At 40.5% G+C, this 16,224-nt stretch overlaps 1 pseudogene; it reads left to right on the top strand.

Moving 5' to 3' along the window:
• Positions 1-11,196: 11,196 nt before the first annotated feature.
• LOC145403685 (E3 SUMO-protein ligase ZBED1-like) lies at positions 11,197-14,249 on the top strand (annotated as a pseudogene).
• The last annotated feature ends 1,975 nt before the right edge of the window (positions 14,250-16,224 follow it).

Here is a 16,224-nt window from a genome sequence, read left to right as displayed (position 1 = left end):
GCCATCTTCGTTCCCCCATATTTTCGTAATGCCTCGATTCTTCTTAGAAAAATCCATCTACTTCTCTGCTAATGCGCTGATTTTTCTTTCACCAAATTTTTAGGGATCTCAGAGGAACGAAATACCTAGCTTATTTACATATTTATTTATATATTTATTCTTGCTTAAATAGCCTCTTCTTCCACGTATACATCCTAAAACGCCTCGACTTCTTGATGGCCATGACTTTTCGAAAAATGAAAAAAAAAATGACTCGATTTTCTTTACTTGAAAAATATAGATACCTCGATTTTTTTCGCCTGCTATATAGTCCTTTTCTTTTACCCATACATTTCTACTAAATCCTAGATACGTTTTTTCCTGGATTAAGGTTTTAGATTAAAGGCATATGCAGTATTTGGATCGTCTGCCAACCTGACTTTTTTTCCCTTCATATTTTCGTAATGCCTCGATTTTTTCCCCACCCGGAAAGTCGCAGTACATTTCCGCCAACACCACGATCTTTTCCTGATCCACACTTTTAGAGAACCCATAGAGAAAATCCAGATCAAAATCCGCAGCGTCTCTCGATGCTGGCCGGTAGTGGTGGGCATTTTCAGGGATGATGCCCAACGTGTCTGCCGATAACACCGAGGGCGATGGCTTTCACTCAGGGGGAAATTCAGGAAGGAAAGAGAGGAGCAGCGGAGCCGGCCTTGAGAAACCAACACAGAGAGGGAGGCGGGGAGAAAAGATGGAGAAAATAGCTGTTTATTCTGGCGTGGTCTTACTTCAGTTTTGTCTGGAAAAGGGATACACCGAAAGCTAAAATGCCTAACAATGTAAGGATCATATCGGTAAGAAAAATACTTTAAAATATATACAGTATGTATAAAAAAGGAACATAAGTATTACATTGTTGATTAGTACACGGGGGAAGACTGAGGAAAATGCTGTGTGTGTCTCGCCTCAGTAATGTAGTGTACAGTCGCCAAACTTTCCACCTGGGCCACCTAGCCGCGAGAGGTGGGTAACGGGTGCTGGCAACAATGAATCTGTTTGTTCGTGTGTACATGCTCGACGAAAGTTCGGATCATCAACTCTCGTCTTCCGTAGTGAACCTCAGAGTTCATCCGAATATTCAGTTGACAATTTTTAGCTGATAGAATTTCAAAGGAACTTCTTGGAAGTACTGAATAATGCGAGTATTAAAAACAATAAGTAAAATTATCTAAAAGACCGCATCTTTACATATATTACATATTTATAAACGTATTCTTTTTCATAATTACATGATAAACCCATGGCTAAAAATTGTCTACTGAATACTGGGGGGAGGAACCGTCGTGTGACCGGCAATTACGGTAGGAAAATTGATACCGATGTCTGACCGTTCTTTTTGCATTCGCCAGTCCTGGGCCGGTCTCGATTAAATCTATTGAAATACCACTCTTGATACGAGAAATGATTAGATAAGTTAGGTCATCAATCGTTACAGGATTACTCATTGGGTGGATATTAAACTAAGTAGGAGAGAGAGGAACTGTAGGTGTCGGAGGTTGAAACTCGTTCGTTGAGGCAGAATACTGCCTCGAGTCAGCTAGTCAGGGTTCAGGGTAGTAATTTACAATGTAAGTATGTCAGTGTAGAGGTATGTCATTTTATACATATGTTTTTGTTCAGTTACACCATAATGTATGTTTTGTTGTAGGTTAAGAAATGTCCGACTCTGGGCATAGGCTTCACAGCCTGCTCTCAAGGCCCAGTAGTCCTCCTGCATTCTATACAGCTCTACATGTCACCACTTCGGCACTAACACCCACCGTCCTTATTGAATACATGCTAGGGCTGTCTCATACAGGACTGGTGTATTGGTATTAGCGGGGGTATTTTTACGACATGTCGGCGGGTCTGCTGGCAGATCAGTAAAGTCTGATTTCATTAAATTCAAATCCCTAAACTGTTCCCTGCCCCAGCGGGGATTTGGGTCCGTTAGGACTGCAGGCCACCTCTCTACCGACTGAGCCACCGCCTCCCCCAATTTACATTTATTAATGTAAATAATATGCATCTCAATATCGATCCTTTCGTTAGCAAAAGAAAACCTAAGCATATCATCACTTAATCATTACGTGGATCACTTGGCTTGCAACGCAAACACAGCAATTGTTTTAACAGATGAGTAGCAGCCAGTCAGCAACCAACATCGCATATCCTCGCACCTCGGTCCTCGGTGACGGGCGCTAAAGCGCCTACCGGGTAGGTTCGTGGTATTAAAAAAAAAAAAAAAAAAAAAAAAAAAAAAAGTGTTCCAGCCTGTAATGATAATTTCATGTTCGTTATGTTACATTTACCAATCACATAAATAATATCACAGGCAATGGTGATATAAATGTCCCAACAATTCATGATTCAATAGCAATTGTACTTAAAATGACTGGAAGCTTTTGCATACTGTGATGGAGAGGTGGAGTCTTCATCTTGCTATAATGTGAGATAATGTTGTTCGGTGAATATTCGATGAGCGTGTAAATGTGTGGCCTCACACATAAGCGGCACCGCTCACAATCAGTTTTCCTTGTAATGTGTAATTCAGTCATTGTTTAGATGAATAGACTATAAAGGTGTGCGGTTTTGACCATAGTCATATGAAATATGATACAGTAAGTCATTCTCATAGCTGATATAATCGCCGCATTCGACATCAGTGTGTATACACTCTTTGCCTGTTGAGGTGACAGTATTTTAACCTCTTACCCTCTTCGTGGTGCACCACAGAACGCATAAAAGCATCTACCTGAAGTACTACCAACGAGGAAATAAGCAACCGGTAACAGTGTCTGAACATCATCCTAGTGTTTATTGGTCAGTGTCATTCATGATGTCAATATGGCAGGTAATCTTACTTGTAACTGGACGTAGATGTTAGGTAAATGCATTCCTCTTCAACCTATACAGATTATGTATCAAGTGATAACCCAATGAAATGGAATTACTTATATAAGGAAAGAGAGAGAGAGAGAGAGAGAGAGAGAGAGAGAGAGAGAGACCTGGAGCGATTCCAGTATATATGGTAACAATGTAAAAACAGCGTGGAAAATGAAATGTTTAGTATTGTTAAGAATGCAAATATTTAGTAGAATGCTAATGGATCTCAAAAACTTGTTCGGCAGTTATTATAACTGGCGGTATGACTATCGTATAACCCCCCCTCCCCGTCCGGCGCCTGCCCTGGCTGTCACTATGCCAAGTTCCCCCCTTAAGCAGCTTTCCCACCGGCTCGACCAGTTGCAGAAATCGGTCGCATGGAATTGTTGCGTGCCACAGATTGCACGGACCAAGCCCAGATAAGCATAGTATATATTATTGCACTATATATAATAGTATATATTTATATCACATTATATATATATTACCTTATTATAAAACTAATATAGTCATTTATTTGGCCTTGGTCAGCGCGACCTGTGGCACACAACAGTTTTCAGTGCGACCAGTTTCATGCAACTGACTGAGCCGATGGGAGAGCCGCCTTACTCCTGAGACATTTTTCTCCCCAACCAACTACATACCCAGCCATCTATTATGACTCTGAAGGAGTTTCACTACGGACGAAGAGTGTTGATGATCCGAACTTTCGTTGAGCATGTACACACGAACAAACAGATACACTGTTGCCAGCACCCGTTACCCACCTCTCGCGGCTAGGTGGCCCAGGTGGAAAGTTTGGCGACTGTACCTCCAGCGGAATGACAAAAAAAAAAAAAAAAAAAAAAAAAAAAAATGCACACTGCACTAAACATGTTATACTACCGACTGCCAGGTAGTGAGTATGGGAAATGCTGTGTGGTTTACTGTAGGGTTCGCTCAGTCTTACACCGTAAACCTGAGATGTACCAAGAGAGTCAACACCATATCTTTAACAGGTCAAACAAAACAAGGGCGGCTGGCAGGGACAAAGGAAAAATAAAAGTGTTTTAGCATTGGCTTGCAGCAGCCTTTAATTAAAAAAAAAAAAAAAAAAAAAAAGGGAAACCCAAAGCTACAATGCACTAACAATGTAAAGGTGTTACGCTGTGAAGACCATCATCCACTCACTTGATATACTGCTGTCTATTTGCCAAGGTGACTCTATACTGAGTGACAAGCCTAAAAGTTTCCTGTAACCCAGGAAACTATTTACAACGTTGGGTGGTTCCCATATTACGGGGTGATGTGGAACCTACTATGGTGCCCCTGTTAAATGGGAGGGGAGACGTCAGTACAACGTCTATCTATCTATCTATAGCCCGACGCCCTAATCCCGCAAAGGGTGGCCGCAGACAAAACGCCTCCAAGTTGCTCTGTCACCCACCATTTGACTACCCTCCTCCCAACTCATCCCCCCCCCTCCCTCATATACCTCTCAACTCCATCCCTCCACCTCATCCTCGGTCTACTCCTCCCTCTCCCTCCCTCCACCTCACCTACATACACCCTCTTAGTCAGTCTTTCATTCTCCATTCTCTCCACATGTCCGAACCACCTCAGTGTATTTCTCCTAATCTTCTCAACCACATCCACATCCAACGTACTCGTACAACGTCCATCCAGGAATTCAACCTTCACACTCTTCGCCGCTCGCTGTGGCGAGGCGCTGTCCACCGCATGGGAACTACTGTAGAGGTGTATCGAATGTCTACAAATGCGGATGTGCGGATGCGGATGCAGATGAGGATATAAACTTTTTAAAAGTGCGGATGCGGATGCGGATGCAGATATTCAAAAATATTTTTGCAGATGCGTATGTGGATGCGGATGTCTCAAGACAATATCCTCGCGGATGCGGATGCGGATTATTTTTAAAATCTTTTAAGATTATGCATTTTAAATTGTTAACGACGACTTTCAGCCACATGTCAAACTTATGTGTTACCAGGATGCGGGACGTGGACCCAAGTCGTCATGCATCCCACCAACCACTCCCCCTAACCTCCACCCTTTGGAAAATGGTAAAGTTACATAAAATTTAGATAAGCGCAACCTTAAATTGAAGTTAGTATATGTAATATGTATAGGTTATCAGAATCACTTGAACCTCACATTGCACATTGGTTTAGTATTTGAATTTCAACAAAGACAAATTACTCTTCAAAAACAAGTTTCTCTTTTTATCTGCAGGAAGGCTCTTGCGTTTTTCATCATAGATTAAACCAGCTCCACTGAATAGTTTTTGCTTGGGCGACAACAGAGATATGTGCGTACTACTTTCACTAAATCAGGGTAGTCTCTTCTGTTTTCACTCCACCATTTCAGAATATCTTCATTTGTTCCTATAATTCTCTTTTGTTTGTGATTCTTCTTTATTTCTTCCATTGAACTTGTAACTGGTGGCTCATCATTTTCATCATCGCTGCTTGATGCGAGTATTACATTCATTGCATCTGTTAGTGTTCCATTTGTACTTGGTCTTGGTGTATGGTTGGTAGGCTTGTCACCTTTAAGTCGTTTTTTTGCTGGCTCATTTCAATCATCCCTTAGCTGATCACACAGACCCGCATTTGTTGATTGAACTTGCTCAGTGATGTAAGAAGAGAAAAATTTACTCTAATATCTAGGATCAAGCCACGGCCACACCAACACCACTACATTGTGACTACAGTACTTTAGTGATACTCTACTGTATATTCTATAACTTCTAACACTACGGTAAGTGCTGTACAGCTATATTCTTTTTCAAAATGTTATTCTGAATACTACTTATATATATATATATATATATATATATATATATATATATATATATATATATATATATATATATATTTTAAACTAATTTTATGCAGTAACATGTTTTGTATTATCTTCATATCCTCATTCTCAAAGTGCGGAAGCGGACGCGGATGCGGATGTTAAATTTACCATTACTGCAGATGCGGATGTTACCTGCATTGCAAATGTGGATGCGGATGCGGATTTTTAAAAAATGCGGATAATTTGCGGATGCGGATTATTAAAAAATGCGGATGATTTGCGGATGCGGATGCGGATTTTTAAAAAATGCGGATTATTTGCGGATACGGATGCGGATGCGGATATCAGATACATGTCTAATGGGAACACCGGTTCACTGCACAGAATGGCCCTGTTGGGGCGGTTGATTGCCTCCGGTTGATGGGTCTGCTCTGCCAGACAGACCAGGGTTGCCCTACTACTGCTACTACTGACAACGTAAGCATACTTTAGTTAACAAAATCGCCACCCAAAATGTGCTAGCATTTTCACTGGCAGGCAGGAAGAGAGGGTGAGACAAGCTGTGTGTTGTGATGTAGTCTTACCTCAGTACTGTACTGCAAATGTAAAGACGATATCAAAGTAATAAGAAACTAGAAAGAACCCAGACAGTGCATGTTCCCGCCAATTCCACTGCCATTAATAAGGATCCGGATCCGGATCTGTGGAGATAGGATCAGGATAAGGATCCGGATCCGCCCCAAAATTTAATCAATTCTTTCTTGGCCCATGGCCTACCCTTTCCCAAAATTTCAATGAAATTTATTGACGACTTTGGGAGATATTGTGCGGGATACTCCGGATCCGGATCCGCCCCCAAATTTAATCATTTCTTCCTTGGCCCATGGCCCACCATTCCACAAAATTTCATCGAAGCTCATTGAGAGCTTTTGGAGATATCGTGTGGACAAACAAGCAGGTAAACACAGGTGAAATTCATAACCTCCTCCAACTACGTTGGCGAAGGTAAATATCGTTACACCAGCACTGGACACATACACGCCAGCAAAAATGTATCGGCAAGCATTATTATGTCGACTGGTAGGCAATGGGAGAGGATGGAAAATGGTGAATGTTTTGCCCAACTTCCCTTCAGTAGCCTGAAGTTTATACCGAAAACATAAAAATGAAACCCAAAGCTGCAGGCCACAATACTGTAAGATTTAAATGGTCAACAAAAACAACACAACAAACATTTCTAAGTAGCCTGAGGGAATATATTGTTGACTGGCTGGCAACGAGAGAGAGAGAGAGAGAGAGAGAGAGAGAGAGAGAGAGAGACGAGTGGATTTTTGACGGGAGGCTAAACAAAACCTGGAAAAACTTTTCCACCCTGTATACATAATAGGCCATATTCTACCCATCCCTGCCTGGCCTTCATCGACACCGTTTGTCAGTCTTACACCCATATTCTTGTCGCGTGAGGAGGCTCCCTAACACCTCTGCCTTAGCGATTTATTTTTAGATAAGGGTAGTTAATATTCTTCTGCACGTTATTTATGCAGAGTATGGCGATATATGAAGGATTTATGTAACTTAGAATACGATAGCAAGGTGTAATAAGCAAAATAAATCGCTTAGGAAGGGTGTTTGGGAGCTTCCTTAACTGACGACAATACAGGCCATAGTGACATGTATTTAACGGGAAATTATAACACTCAGGCTCCCTCACATGATATTACCTGGAAGAGAATACAAGCGTTGACCAGATGTGTGTGCGTGTGTGTGTGTGTGTGTGTGTGTGTGTGTGTGTGTGTGTGTATATATATATATATATATATATATATATATATATATATATATATATATATATATATATATATATATATATATATATATATATATTCTCGCATATTTTATATTAAAAAAATAATATACTCGAACGGTATATTTTATACACACATACATACATGCATAGCCATTCATACATACACATAGATAGACAGATGGATACATGCATATATACATACATACATGCATACCTAAACACATACATACATATACATACTTACACTGAATACATACAATATCTATAAATGTATAGATAATTCAGCGTAGATTAAATTTTTATTAGCACAGGGAAAGATTTTATCCAGAATACTACACACATCTGATAAAAGAGAGTATGAGAAGGGATAGGAAGCAAGAAGAACCTAAGGGAGAGAGAGAAGGTGAATGGTGAAAAAGAGAGGGAGAGAAGGTAAGAGGAGAGTAAGGAAAGGAGAGAAAGTACGAGGAGAGTAAGGAAGGGAGACAAGGTAAATGGAACGTAAGGAAGGGAGATGAAGGTAAGAGGAGACTAAGGAAGGGAGGGAAAGTAAAAGGAACGTAAGGAAGGAAGCGAAGGTAAGAGGAGAGTAAGGAAGGGGTAGACGTTAAAAGGAACGTAAGGAAAGGGGAGGAAGGTAAGAGGAGTGTAAGGATGGGCGAGAAGGTAAGAGGAGAGGAAGGAAGCTAGTAAAGGCAAAAAGGAACGTAAAGAAAAGAAAGGAAGGTAAGAGAATTGTAAGGAAGGGAGAGACGGTAGGAGTAACGTGATGAACGTAGCCAAGGATAAGAAGAACGTGAGGAACGCAGAGCGGTGTAAGAGAAATACAAAGGAGGGTAAAAGAAAGAATGGCGCGGACAGAGATGAGAGTAGCGTAAGAGGGTAAGAAGGAATGGGAAAGGTTGAGGAGGGTAAGGGGAACGTAAATGGAACGGAAAAGAAGGTAAAAGGAACATAGAGGAGGAAAAGGGGAACGTAGAGGAAGGTAAAAGGAGGGTAGAGGAGGAGGATAAGAGGAACGTGGAGAAAGGTTCAAGGAAGGTAGAGGATGATAAGAGGAACGTAGGAGGAATGTCGAGGAGGGTAAGAAGACTGTGAGCAAGAGAAGAATGCGAGGGAGAGAACAAAGGTTTGCAGGGAGTAGTCACACATACTGTACTTTACAAGGTGGAAGGGGGACAATGTGTGTGTAATGCTTTGATATAACTCTCTTGGTGGAGAGGTGAGGAATTGATGTTCTTTGGGTGATGGTATTTGTGGAAGGGTTTTGGGTGGGCGAAAAGTGGTTCCCTGAAACGTTACTTAATAATGTTTCTGATTCCTACTTAATCTCATTTTGGAAGTGGGAACAAGTTGGTGACGATGATGATGATTGTGGTGGTGAGAGAGAGAGAGAGAGAGAGAGAGAGAGAGACAGACAGACAGACAGACAGACAGAGAACCTGACGTGGAGGAAGAAGACAACGTTTTTTTTAATTCCTCCAAAGGACTGACTGTAATTACCTTGATTGCATTTGGTGACAAGCAGAGTAATTACGTTCAGGTCAACCGAACTGCTTGAAGACTGACAAAAAGGTGGAGACAGGAAAGGGAAAATCAGGACGAGGAACAAACAAAATAAGGCGGAAAAATAAAAGCGCACACACACACACACAAATATAGCATTCGTTTTCACCCACAACTCTCATCCATGAAACTGGTAATGTATTTTTTATTTTATTCTTGGTACCTTCAGACAATTTCATTCATGGTGGGATTCTGAAACATATTTACGGTCGATTCCCTGACGTAGCTTAAATACGTTATACAGGAAGTACTAGACAAGGGGGGATTTAGCACTCCTTGTCCTGGCTTCCCTGTACAAGTTACCGGTATAACCTGTATAACCTGCAGTAATCCTCGTTTGTAACTAAGATCTATTTATGAAGTTATAGAACAGGAGATACAGGAACATTCGACAGCCTCCTTGTCCTTCCTGCAAATCAATACCAGAGTTACGACAGGGAACTGATCGTAAGTGCGTTTGTGTATCCCGGTGCAGTTTGGATGCCCCTCCCCCTCCACCAATGCAGGGGTCAATGAATGCTGCATCAACCTCCTTCAGTTCCCAAAGCCTCTCTCATGCTGAATAAAACCCTATGGAAGTAACATGAATATAATGACAAATATATACGTCACTGGGTGGAAGGAGTTGGTCTCTCTGAACAGTATTCTTGTACGGTTAGGAAGCTCACTAACACCTCCTCCTTACCGGTTTATTTCTGTACGTGTTCCGTTACTATATTCTTGTGTGTTATTCATGCAACCTATGTCGACATTAAAAGGGTATAAGACGCAATAAAAGAGGATATTAATGGGTAGTTTGGAAAATAAATCGGTAAGGAAGAGGTGTTAGGAAGCCTCCTTACCCGACGAAAATACGGGTCTATATCCTAACCCCGCTACATAGAAGCACCCCTTTCCTATAATACGCTCTTTCTTTTAGTACCTTTAACACGAACACGTACTTTCCATATTCTCTTTCCTCTCTCCAGACGATTTTGTTCGCTTTAGCACGGTTCTCTGGTGTTTTCCAAGTTGAATAAAATCGTCTGGTGACAGCAAGAATAAAACTAAAAAAAAAAATAATTGGCTAGACGAGATGAATATTCACTCTCGACAAACAAATTACATATTCTACTTGCATATATATTTCTAACGTAGCACGGGCCAGTCCAGGATACTAAATACTGAAGGAATGCAGTAAGTTATTAACGGGTGGGGGTACCCACCATCCACTCATTCGAAGTAATGCTGTTTTCAGGCGACTCTACACTGAGTTGTACGCCAAACGGTTCACTTTAACCCAAGAAACCATTTACTACATTGGGTCATACTCTCAGAACTATTTACTACGTTGGGTGGCAATCATATAACTATTTACTATGCTGGGTGGTCATCATATAACTAAAGGGAGCTCAGTGGTCTCGACTCAGGGATGGGGTCAATTATGAATTGAATTGGAATTGAATTGGAATTGATGCGAAAAATGCATGAATTGGAATTGAATTGAATTGAAGAAAAATATTTTCAAAATAATTGAATTGATTTGGAATTGATATCGAAATAATTAGAATTGAATTGGAATTGATACCAATTAATAGCATGAATTGATATGAATTGATACCAATTAATAGCAATGAATTGATATGAATTGATTGATGTTACTAAAAATAAATATTGTGATCAGACATTATAAAATACTGTATAGTTCACTGGCAACTTGGCAAGTGCCAACAATGTATGCATAACATTGCATAATTTCAATTATATTGTGATGTTTGGCAACATTATTCATGTAATCATATCACAGTAGGCCTGGTAAACTTAAACTATGTTCTTTACATATAGCCTATGTTTTAATAATATAGGCTATTTAAGAATGTGTTCTTTTCCTTATAATTGTCTCTACAATTATTTAAAAGAAAAATTTTATGATGTCATGTTCAAGAATGGCAGGTTTGAATCCTGTCAGTTTGCCTGGATGAGCTGGTGTGTACATGTCCAGTACATGTCCTGCCTAACCTGCCATACCCTGTTGGCCATTGTGCAAAGTTCAGTAGTGTGGTGGAAACCACTGGCAGCTGGTCTATGATAAGTGGCTTACTCTGCTTTAAAAAACAAATCCTGTGACAAAAATGCCACTAAAATCAAATGTACATAGCCATTTCAACATGCCTTCTAGTTCTTGTGAATGCAAACCAGGAAACCTTAAAGCTGTTTGCCGTCACTGTAACCAGCCTGTTGGTGGATCTACCAAAGCAACATCAAACTTCAGGAGGCATTTAGGGGTGAGCATTTGGTTACTTTAGTAGTACCTGATTAGTATTTTAGACAGAAGAAATTAAGAAGAATTTCTTTAGATATTCAGTACACTATGGCTACTACTGTGTGTGTGTGTGTGTGTGTGTGTGTGTGAGAGAGAGAGAGAGAGAGAGAGAGAGAGAGAGAGAGAGAGAGAGAGAGAGAGAATTTTATTACCCTCTTTCTTTACACTTTTTCAGTGTACTTAGTACTTACAGTATTTGTTTATTTGGTTTAAGTCAACACATTTGATATTTATAGTTATTAGTGCAGTTGCAGTCATTCATAAACTATACTGTACTGTAATATCTTTTTGTGCTTTTGGGTTTGGTATTGTACCTAACTAGAACCTCTTGAAAGCTGAACAAAAACAGGCTGAAATAGGGTTATTAGTTGTAAGGTATGTATTAGCTGTATGAAAAAGAAACGGAAAGACAGGTGTTTGTTAAAATATACTGTAATATTGTCTTTTTGTGCCTTTGGGTTTGGTAATGTACTGGTACCTAATTAACCTAACCTAACCTCTTAGAAGCTGAACCAAAACAGGTTGAGATAGGGTTATTAGTTGTAAGGCATGTATTAGCTGTATAAAAAAGAAAACAGGAAAAACTGGTTTTCAATAAAATATGCTGTAATGTAGCCTCTTTTGTGTGCTTTTGGTTTTGGTACTGTACCTATCTAACCTAGCCTAACTCTTTAAAAGCTGAACCAAAACAGATTGAGACAGAGTTATTTGTTGTAAGATATGTATTAGTTATATAAAAAAAGAAAAAGGAAAAACAGTTTTTTTTTTTTTATAAAATATACTGTGGCCAGTAGTGGATTCGGACTGCCGACCATCAGATCAGTTGCTGAGTGCTCAACCAACCGAGCGGATTTTGAACTATTACCATCAGGTCAGTCACCAAACGCTCTACCAACCGAGCTGGGGCTCTGGGTAGCTCGGCTGGTGGAGCGCTTGGCTACTGATCTGATGGTCGGTAGTTCGAATCCATCGCTGGCCAGTGGCCACCTTTGGAGGGAAGTAGTGTAGCAGTCTCCTGTAATTCTAGCGAGGCTACATAGTAATATGGCTTAGCTCTATGGATTAATTTCCATTTTTATATCAGTCAAGCCACCTGGATCCCCTAACAGTATTATATGTAAACTCTGTACATGGGTGGGAAGTTTTGTTCAGAGCCTTGTAAAACTAAATAATTTATTTTCCCTTGTTTTTCTTTTCAGAAGAACCACCCAGAAATCTATGAAAAGCTCGATATTCCACCAGCAGATCCACAACAGCCCTCAATGGTTAACTTCATGAAAGGCAGTACCAAAGGAAGCAAGTGGACATCCACCAACTCACGGCAGATTGAACTTACTAACTGTATTATGAACTTTATTGCACATGATCTCCTTCCTCTATCCCTGGTTGATAGTGAGCGATTCCGCATGCTCATGGTGACTGCAGAGCCAAAGTTTTCAATGCCTAGTCGTAAGCATCTGAGTAGTGTACTTCTACCACAAAAGTCAAACAGTGTTCAGTCCCGGTTGAAGACCAAGTTACAGAAAGCCCAGAGTTTATGTGTGACAGTTGATTTGTGGTCCAGTAGGGATATGAGGTCCTTTATAGGTGTAACTGGTCATTTCATACTTGACTACAACATGAATAGTGTTATGCTGGCATGCCGTCGCTTTAAAGGCGCCCATACTTCAGAAAATATCAATGAGCTTTATCAAGAAACAATGGCCCTCTATAATGTTGGGAGTAAGGTAACTACCATTGTTACAGATAACGCAGCAAATATGGTGAAGGCATTTACTCTTTTCCCAATGGAGCAACTTGAAGATGATGACGATGGTGATGATTTTGGTGTCAATGTCTGTGATACCCTTCCATCTGATGATACAGCACCTACAAAGTCTACAGTGTATGAATATCTACCCCCAAATCGCAGTCCATGCTTTGCTCATACTTTGCAGCTTGTGGTAAAAGATGGCTTGGAGAACGATAGTCAGATCAAGCAATTTCTGGCAAAAGTAGCAAAGCTAGTTAGTTTTTGTAGGAAATCAACAACTGCTACAGAAGTTCTATCAAATGAATTAAAGCTCCAGATGGCAACATGTACACGCTGGAATAGCCAGCTGATGATGATAAGGTCAGTGCTACGTGTTTCATCTGATGTGTGGGACAAACTTGACACTCCTTACAAGTTGAAACAGTATGAGCTGAACACCATAAAAGAGCTTTGTGATATACTTGAGCCATTTGAGTATGTGACACATCAGATTCAGGGACAAAACATGGTGACATCTAGTTTGGTAATTAACTGTGTCCGTGGCCTTCGGGCTGCTTTAGCTAATCTTCATGAAGTGCATAAGTGCAAACTTGTTTCTACACTGCAGGCCTCTACAGAAACTCGCCTGAGTAAGTTTGAGTCTATGGAGGATTTCCAGCTAGCTGCCACCTTAGACCCACGTTACAAGCTGGATTGGTGCCATGACAATGACTAGGAAATACAATGCACTGAATGCAGCATGCAGTGGGTGTGGGGCTTCTTCATCTACTGCCCCTGAAGAACCACCACCAATGAAAAGGAACAAATTCTTTGCTTTGGTGAATCGGTCCTCAACACCAACAGCAAGACCATCAGAAACCGAGGTTTCACTCTACCTCAGCCAACCATGTATACAAGAAGACAGTGATCCCCTTGGCTACTGGAAGGCCAAACAAAGTGAGCTTCCCATCCTCACTATACTTGCAACAAAGTACCTAGCCATTCCTGCTACATCGGCTCCTGTTGAAAGACTGTTTTCTGTTGCTGGCAAGCTTTTCAGGCCTGAAAGGTGCAATTTAGGTGACAAAAAATTTGAAGAATTGATGATGATCAGATGTAATTCTGAGTAACATTTTTCCAGGGCCAATTTTGAAATTAAATTTTTGTTCCAAAAAAAGAAGTAAGTTTTATGTTAAGGATATTGGATAGTATTGCGACTTGCAACAGTGTTGTTGATTTAAAGGAAGTTCTTTGTTAAACATGAAAATTGAGATCTAATATTAACAATATACAGTATGTAACCTTGAAGTTGGTGACAAATTTTTGGAAAATAGATATGTGAATGAATAAACAGTTTTATTTTTCCTCTTGATATTACTGGGAGTACCTGGGTGGCATAAGATTTAAATAAGTACCTTCAATTGGAATTGACAGGCTTATAAATTGAACTGGAATTGAAAACGTATTATTGAATTGAACTGGAGTTGAAAACGTATTATTAAATTAATTGGAAATGAACTGAATTGACAAGCTTATGAATTGAATTGAATTGGAATTGAACATTTATTTTTCTAAATGAATTGGAATTGAATTGAATAATTCACATTTTACGTTGAATTGGAATTGGATTGAATTGATAAAAATTAATTGACCCCAACCCTGCCCGTCTCGTGGACTAAGGCGCTCCAACGCAGTGGGACCCATAAGGGTTTAATCTGAGGGTTGGTTGGAATCTGATTTTTTTTTTTATGCTTGGAAGAAGGAACCAAAGGTCACGAGCCCGCAATAACTGTTCCTTCCAAGAGAAAAACAAAATACAAGAGAGAGACAAATTCAAGATCCGATCATTTCGAGATGCCTGGACACACTGCGTTTGAAAGACTGGAGATCATAGTTAGCAGGAAATACAGACAAAGGAAGAGAGTTCCAGAATTGACCTGTTACATAAATGAAGGACTGGGAGTAACGGTTAACTCTTACATTAGAGAGCTGGACAGAAAGGGGATGAGAGTCTGCTGCTAGACGGGTGCTACGCACCCATCGTAGAGGTGGAGGGATGCAAGCAGACAGTTCAGAGAAGCAATGACCATTGACGTAGCGATATAGGAGAGATAAAGATGCAACAGTGTGGCGAAGAGACAGACGTTGAAGGGAGCCAGTAAGAGGTGGGGAGTTAATGAGATGAAAAGCCTTTGACTCCACCCTATTGAGAAAAGCTGTATGTAGAGAGCTTCCCTACACATGAGAGTTCTACTCTACACCGGGGGGGATAAAACCCATATATAGAGTCAACAATTGTGTAGGGGTAAAGAAGGAACGGAGTCGGCTTAGCACACATAATCTCTTGGAAGCAGATTTTACAAGAGATGTAATATGATCTTTCCAAGTCCCAGGTGAATGAAACCCCAAGCATGTTCAAAGATGATGCAGGATTAAGCTGAATATCATTAAACATTAGTGGGTACACCTGTGGAAGATTCTGTCGGGTTGATAAATGTAAGAACTGAGTCTTAGATGCATTAAAAACAAGATTGTTTTTACCCCAGTCAGAGATACAAGCCAAGTCAGACATTAGGTGTGCCATAGCCTCATCCCTTGTCTGTTGAAGTAACTGCTGAGATGGACGTTGCGAGAACCGAATGGAAAGGTGAAGCGTGGAATCATCAACATACGAGTGGATAGTGTTAGATGTACAGCTTAGAAGGTCATTTATGAATAAAAGGAAGAGAGCTGATGATAGGACAGTGCCCTGAGGAAAACCACTGTTGATAGATCTAGGAGAACGATGGCCGTCTACAACATCGACTATAGAACGACCAGAAAGGAAGCTATAGATGAAGGCACAGATAGAAGGATAGAAACCGTAAGAGGGCAGTTTGGAAATTAAAGATTTATCCCAGACTCGATCGAAAGCCTCTGAGATGTCGAGTGCAATGGCAAAGCTTTCGCCAAAGTCCCGAAAGAAGGGCGACCAGGAATCTGAAAGTAGGTGAGAAGATAGCCAGTGGAGTGTCCCTGACGGAACCCATACTGACGATCAGAAAGAAGGTTGTGATAGGAAAGATGCTTTAACATTTTTCCATTAAGAATTGACTCGAGAACTTT

Source organism: Coenobita brevimanus, chromosome 1 (assembly GCF_032717465.1).
Source record: "Coenobita brevimanus isolate Jiangsu-jjx chromosome 1, ASM3271746v2, whole genome shotgun sequence".
In the NCBI taxonomy this organism is placed as follows: Eukaryota; Metazoa; Arthropoda; class Malacostraca; order Decapoda; family Coenobitidae; genus Coenobita; species Coenobita brevimanus.
This window is presented reverse-complemented; position numbering and strand designations above follow the sequence as displayed.